We start from the raw sequence: 6,628 nt of genomic DNA, 5'->3' as shown, positions 1-6,628 counted from the left end.
TATGTAAGTATGTACTATATGTATGTATATATGTATATACATATTATATATATATTATATATATATATTATATGTGTGGTGTGTGTGGTGTGTGTGTGTGTGTGTGTGTGTTTTCTGTGTGTGTGTGTGTGTGTGTGTGTGTGTAAGAATGTGCATATATGTATGTATATAGGCATTGCATGGTCGGGCCGTCGGCGACTAAACCGGCAACCCCACCTAGTTTGCTTGGTGACGAGGGTGCTTATTGGACACCGTGCGGGATGAAAAACAAAATCCGTCAAAGGGCAGAGGAACTCTTGAGAATCAACGACCTTCCAATAAATGTGTAATTATATACTTACTGTATATCTGCCTTTTTCTCACTAATTTTTATATATTGTATATTTTTATAACTTGCTCATTATATAAATTTTTATATACTTCACATCATATATTTTATGTATATTTTGTATGTCAATGTTTTTTTTATATACATCGTATGTTTCTTTATTTTTTTATTTTATTTTTTTTCTCCTTATATCAATCTTATGCAGCTTAAGGTTGTATCATGCGCGGGGATATAGAAATAATCGGTCTGAATACCCGATCGCTCGGTTAATCCATTGGGAGTGAAGGACCCCTAGCCTTTGTTAGGGCATCCTTCAAGGAGAAGGCGACTCAGGTAACTGGGATAACTCTGACATAAAACCTGCGGCTCAGTGGTTACCGATGATGTTGACTTGTTCTTCTTTTTGGATTATGGCTGCTGTTGCTTAGTGAGTGGGATTGAGTCTGTGCAGAGCCTTTCCTCACATAGCTGAGATCTAATGGCTGCATAAATACAAAATACAATTGATATATATATATATATATATATATATATATATATATATATAATATCTCAATTGTATTTGTAATTTTGCAGCCATTAGATCTCAGCTATAAGTATCGCCTTGAAAGAAGCTTAGTCGAATAAATCGACCCCATGATTTATTTTTGAAACCTTTGCACTTATACTATCAGTATTATTTACCAAACCGCTAGGTTACGGGAGCATATATAACAGTCTTCTTTGACCGTCTGTCTATCAAATTCACTCTTTGGTCGGCCAGTGGCTAGAATAAAAAAACACTTGTCGAAGGTCCCACGCAGTTGGCTGAACCCAGAATTATGTGGTTGAGAAGTAAACTTCTTACACAGCGATGCTTGCTCCTAAAGGCACACACACACACACACACACACACACACACACACACACCACGCACACATACACACACACACGCACACACTCACACACGTATGTGTTCACACATATTATGTATGTAGAAAAGATTAGGATAAACAAATTTCATTTATTTTTAAGTTCTTATGCTCGTAGCATAACTATGGTAGTTTGGAAGATCCAAGTGCATATAGATCTTCTTCTTTTTTCTTACAGCATTCACCCGGGGTGGGTTGAGCTGGCTTCATTCATCCTCAATGCTACATCTCTCACAAACGCCGACCAGGCCTGGCGATTTGAGGCTAACGAACGCGTGATCTCCAACCACTCCGAATGCCGTAGATATGGGGGCCTAGGTTGGGTTCCAGATCAGCCTTGATTGTCATTAGCCAGGTTTTTCGTTGTCCACCACATCGCTCTCGCCAACCGTGACGGGGAGCAGGGGCAATTGCTTCGAAGATGAATTCTCCTGGTTGACGACGGAGGGCATGACCCAGCCAACGCAGACGTCTCGTGAGGATGACTTGTCGGAGGGAGGTGATTCTGCACTGGTATCGCACCGAATTGTTGGAGACAAGGTGATGCCATCGGACACGAAGGATGCGGCGTAGACAGAGATAATCGAAGATTCTAGTCGCTTAATATCTTCCACCCTTATTGGCCATGACTCGCTGCCGTAACGGAGAAGCGTTCGCACAAGTGCTTCGTAGATCTGTACTTTGGTGGTGCGTCGGATCTCAGATCTTGACCAGAGTCGCGCACTGAGTCGGTTGAAGGCTTGGCGAGCGAGGTCGATTCGTGTTTTAATGTCAGCCTCACCTTGACCTGTAGCTGTAATGATGGCGCCAAGGTATTTGAAACTCTCAACCTCTTATCATTATTGAGGACAATGGGTGTTTTGTCTGGTTGGGAAAAGCCGGCTGTGAGGATTTTGGTCTTCGAGGCATTGACTTTCATACCAATCTGCGTTGCAACACGCTGCTGCCCTGTGCATATATAAAAGTGCATATAGATACACAACCACAACCGTTATTTGTTAGATGTGATTGATAGATTTGTCATATGCCATTGGTAATAGATAGTATTGTCCTAGCAACTACTAAAGGTAAGAACTATCACATAATAGCTTAATTGTCCCTTTACGTCATACAATACTGACAGTAGCTCTGGATGATAATATTGGTGTTGTTAAAATATCAAAGCGGGTGGAGTGAAGGTATGTTTGTTTTAAGAGAGAGAAGAAAGTACATATTTGACTACCTGTTGGTTATTCGCATTAGTACAATGTTAGACATTACAGAAATAAATGCACATTACAGAAATATATGCACAGAAACGTTAGCATGCCGGGAGAATTGCGTAAGCGGTATTTCGTCTGTCGTTACGTTCTGAGTTCAAATTCCACCGATGTCGACTTTGCCTATCATCCTTTCGTTGTCGATTAAATAAGTACCAGTTACGCACTGGGGTCGATGTAATCGACTCAATCCCTTTGTCTGTCCTTGTTTGTCCATTCTATGTTTAGCCCCTTGTGGGCAATAAAGAATAAAGAAACAAATACACAATAAATTGGAAAAATATATAGCATAGATATACACACGTGCACACACGCTTGCGCACACACACATATACACACTCACTCACTCATCTATATATATTGAGATTAACATACAGAAATTTGAATATATCGAAAACATTTTCAATATTTCAGGCTTTGAAATACTGAAAATGCTGTGAGCTGGCAGAATCATTAGAACGCCGAACAAAATAATGAGCGGCATTTCGCCCGTCTTTGCATTCTGAGTACAAATCCTGCCAGGGTCGACATTGCTTTAAATCCTTCGATATCTTTAAAATAAGTTCCATTGAGCACTGGGGCCGATGTAATCGACTTACACCCTCCTCCACAATATCTGACCTTGTGCCAAAATTTGAAACCAATATTTTAGGCTTCAAATTATTGTCAAATTATTCCGTGTCTTTCTTTACAGATCTACGTTAATGCAAATATCATACATGCTTAAACATGTTCGGTTATATAAGGTGTAAAAAAGGCGGCGAGCTGGCAGAAACGTTAGCACGCCGGGCGTAATGCGTAGCCGTATTTCGTTTGCCGTTACGTTCTGAGTTCAAATTCTGCCGAGGTCGACTTTGCCTTTCATCCTTTCGGGGTGGATAAATTAAGTACCAGTTACTCACTGGAGTCGCTGTAATCGACTTAATCCGTTTGTCTGTCCTTGTTTGTCCCCTCTGTGGTTAGCCCCTTGAGGGTAATAAAGAAATATATATAAGGTGCAAAAAATATATTTCTTAGATTTCATGCAACAACTAGAAACAAAAAGAAAAAAACACAATTTAGAAAGTAAAATTTTAGTTATGAAGCGTAGACATTTTTACTGGAGACAGACTGACGATAGTGGCATAATTGTAGCTGAGTGCAACGTATGTTTTTGTTTGTTCACACCACCATATTACAATAAAATATATTTCATTTTATTTAGTTCTATTATTTCAAAAATTTTTTTTTGTGGGAAATTTTTGTGCTTCTTTATTTCCTCCATTTCTGACATGTGAATATTAAAAACATAAAACATGTATATAATATAAATATTTTCATAGAATTTTGTTTTTTAAAAACATATTCACAGGATTCAATATTTCGCGGAATTAAAACTTATTCATTAGGCTTATTCGTGTTCACACACACACACACACACGCACACTCACACACACACACACACACACACACACACACACACACACACACTCACACACACACACACACACACACACATACAAGAGTAAAGCTAAAGACATAGGCAAACAAATACGCACATACACATACACACATACATACAGGGTGGGGAAGCAAAATTTACAATATTTTGAGGCAGGGATTGAAAGACAGCGTATGACCAATAAGTTTATTGAAAATCATGAGAAGGTATTTGCCACAAGAAAATTTACATAATAGAAAATGTTTTTATTCTATGTGTCCTCCTTCTTTCTCAATAACTGCCTTTACACGGTTCCTGAAACTTGCACAGGCGTTCCTCAAATATTCGGGAGACAACTTCTCCCATTCTTCTATAATAGTATCTTTAAGAAAGTCGACAATGCTGTGTGATGTTTTATTGGCAGCGTGTTCTAAAACGCCCCAAATAGCATAATCCAGAAGATTTAGATCTGGGCTAGAAGGCGGCCAAAAACATGATTCCAAAATATTGCTAAAGTTGGATTTGCAGAAATCATGTACTTTTCCAGCTGTGGGGGATGGAGCACCATCCTGTGTCCATACATAATTACCATCTGGGTAGTTTGCTTTAAGCCCTGGCAATACGTGGGATCTCAGGGTCTTGTAGTAAGTATTAACATTGATCTTTTCATCAGCTTTGTAGGATTTTATAGGCATTTTCTTTCCATCGGAAGTCATAACACCAAAAGCCATAACTTGAGCAGGATGTTTTATTTTGAATGTCCCCTTAACCTTGGCTGTCGATTTTGCGATAAATATATCATTTCTGCGGTTCAGAACAGCATCGACAGTGAAGATCTTTTCATCCATGTAAGAATTTTCTTGCACCTTTCCAATCTCTTTTCCTTCATAGCTGTTGTCAACAAGTTTTTTGGTGTTCTTACGTAAGATTTTAACCTCAAATCATATTTTACTGCATTTATAATGGTCTTGTTGTCTACCTCAAGTTCAATTGCCATTTTTCTCATGGATTTGGTTGAATCCTTTAGGATTTTGGATTTGAGAGCTTGAATAAAAGCTTTGATACGTTTTTTGTTAATTCCTCCACTTCCAGACTTCCTCGTAATAGTTTTGCTCATAGTCATTCTAGTCTTTACATTATAAACAGTCTTTATGGACACTCCAACTATTCTTGAAATCTCCTTTGGTGTGACGAGTGCATTCAGCAAATAACACGCTCTTTGACGTTTGCTTTCTTGATTACTCATATGGGCAAAAGTTTCTTAAAAGGTAAGGATAATAGTGTTAGGTATGATTATGACATCAATATATGCTAGGTTTCAAAACAACTGACTTAGTGCATGCTGAGAAAAAACAACTTAACGTTCATTGTAAATTTTGGTCCCCCACCCTGTACATACACACATGCATACATACACATACACACCCACACATGTTATTGTGTGGGTAAACAAACTGGTCTCTGTTGCTGAGTATTCGAGGAGTTAACTAACTCATATTGAATGATGTTGTAAATAGCTGAGTATTCCGCTGGCGCTTGTCATCATAATGTAATTCTGAGGCATTAGCAGTGTGATAAAGGAAGTAATCTGGACCTTTGTAGACATTCCAACGAACTTCCGCAGAGATTCAGCTAACCCTGTTTCTTTTACGTGACTTTGGTTAACTGAAGGCTTGAATAAAATTATTTCCGCAGAATGTTACAAAGCGTGACCGAACACAAGACCACTAAGTTTGCATCGGTTATTACATTTTACTGATTTTCCTTTTGCGCATCAGGTATTGGATTGATATTTCTTGTTCCTGGATAGCAAACGCATACCCTTGAAAGTGGGAGTTAGTAATCCGATTGTTGGTCTATATGATAGACTTCTTTCATGATCAATGTTACCATCATCCCGTAGCTTTCTACTAACATATCCATGGAAAGTTTTCTCTTCATATACGTTCAGCTTTCCATCTGGTGATACGTTGAGCTAGATTCGTGCGACACTTTTGCGCATGTATTTAACGTTATCAGGCAAGGAATGCCACTTATGCAGCTGCTTTCCAAGTTTTATGACGCTATCAACCTCAAGCCTTCTCTTCTATTCCTAACTGTATGGTCACCACCAGCTAGGCTACATCCACTTCTGGGGGGTATTTTCTCCACCCTAACCCTGGAAGCACGTCTCCCAAGGTATACGGGTAGAAAAACTACTTCATTCGTTTTCAGTAGTGTTGCTGAGTGCAGCCTGGCTGTAGTTACCTTTCCAAACCGCACGAAATCTGTTGCCAGACTGGTCTCAACACCTTTTGTACCGTCGACATATTCTCAATTTTTCTGGCTGCTACTGGGTACCTTCTATAAATAACCGTTCTTTCTGCTACTTCCTTCAGAACTTCTTTTGGCTGGGGGAACACCTCCACTTCGTTCCACCCACTCTCAGCATACCCTTATACTTGTTTACGTTTCCCAACTTTACTTCTTCGCACCTCTCCTCCGTCGCCGCATCATAGCTTCTTTCTTCCAAAGCCCTATCCTCTCCTCTGACGACATATAGTCCGAGGAAGGGCAGCCTTCAACGCTCAAAACAAAATAACTCAAGCCTTCACAACTCGTTCGACGCACTCCATCACACAAGAGGAAAAATGTCGCACAGCCAAAAAACACGTCCATCTTCTGCAAATCCAACAAACCAAATGAATCCTGGGAGACCGGAAGCAAATTT

At 39.5% G+C, this 6,628-nt stretch overlaps 1 long non-coding RNA gene across 1 annotated transcript; it reads left to right on the top strand.

Moving 5' to 3' along the window:
- The first annotated feature begins 274 nt into the window (after nucleotides 1-274).
- LOC118766858 lies at nucleotides 275-643 on the top strand. Its single transcript, XR_005002767.1, has 2 exons — nucleotides 275-325; nucleotides 534-643. It is a non-coding gene; the product is annotated as an uncharacterized LOC118766858 (long non-coding RNA).
- The last annotated feature ends 5,985 nt before the right edge of the window (nucleotides 644-6,628 follow it).

This window comes from Octopus sinensis, linkage group LG18 (genome assembly GCF_006345805.1).
Source record: "Octopus sinensis linkage group LG18, ASM634580v1, whole genome shotgun sequence".
In the NCBI taxonomy this organism is placed as follows: Eukaryota; Metazoa; Mollusca; class Cephalopoda; order Octopoda; family Octopodidae; genus Octopus; species Octopus sinensis.
This window is presented reverse-complemented; position numbering and strand designations above follow the sequence as displayed.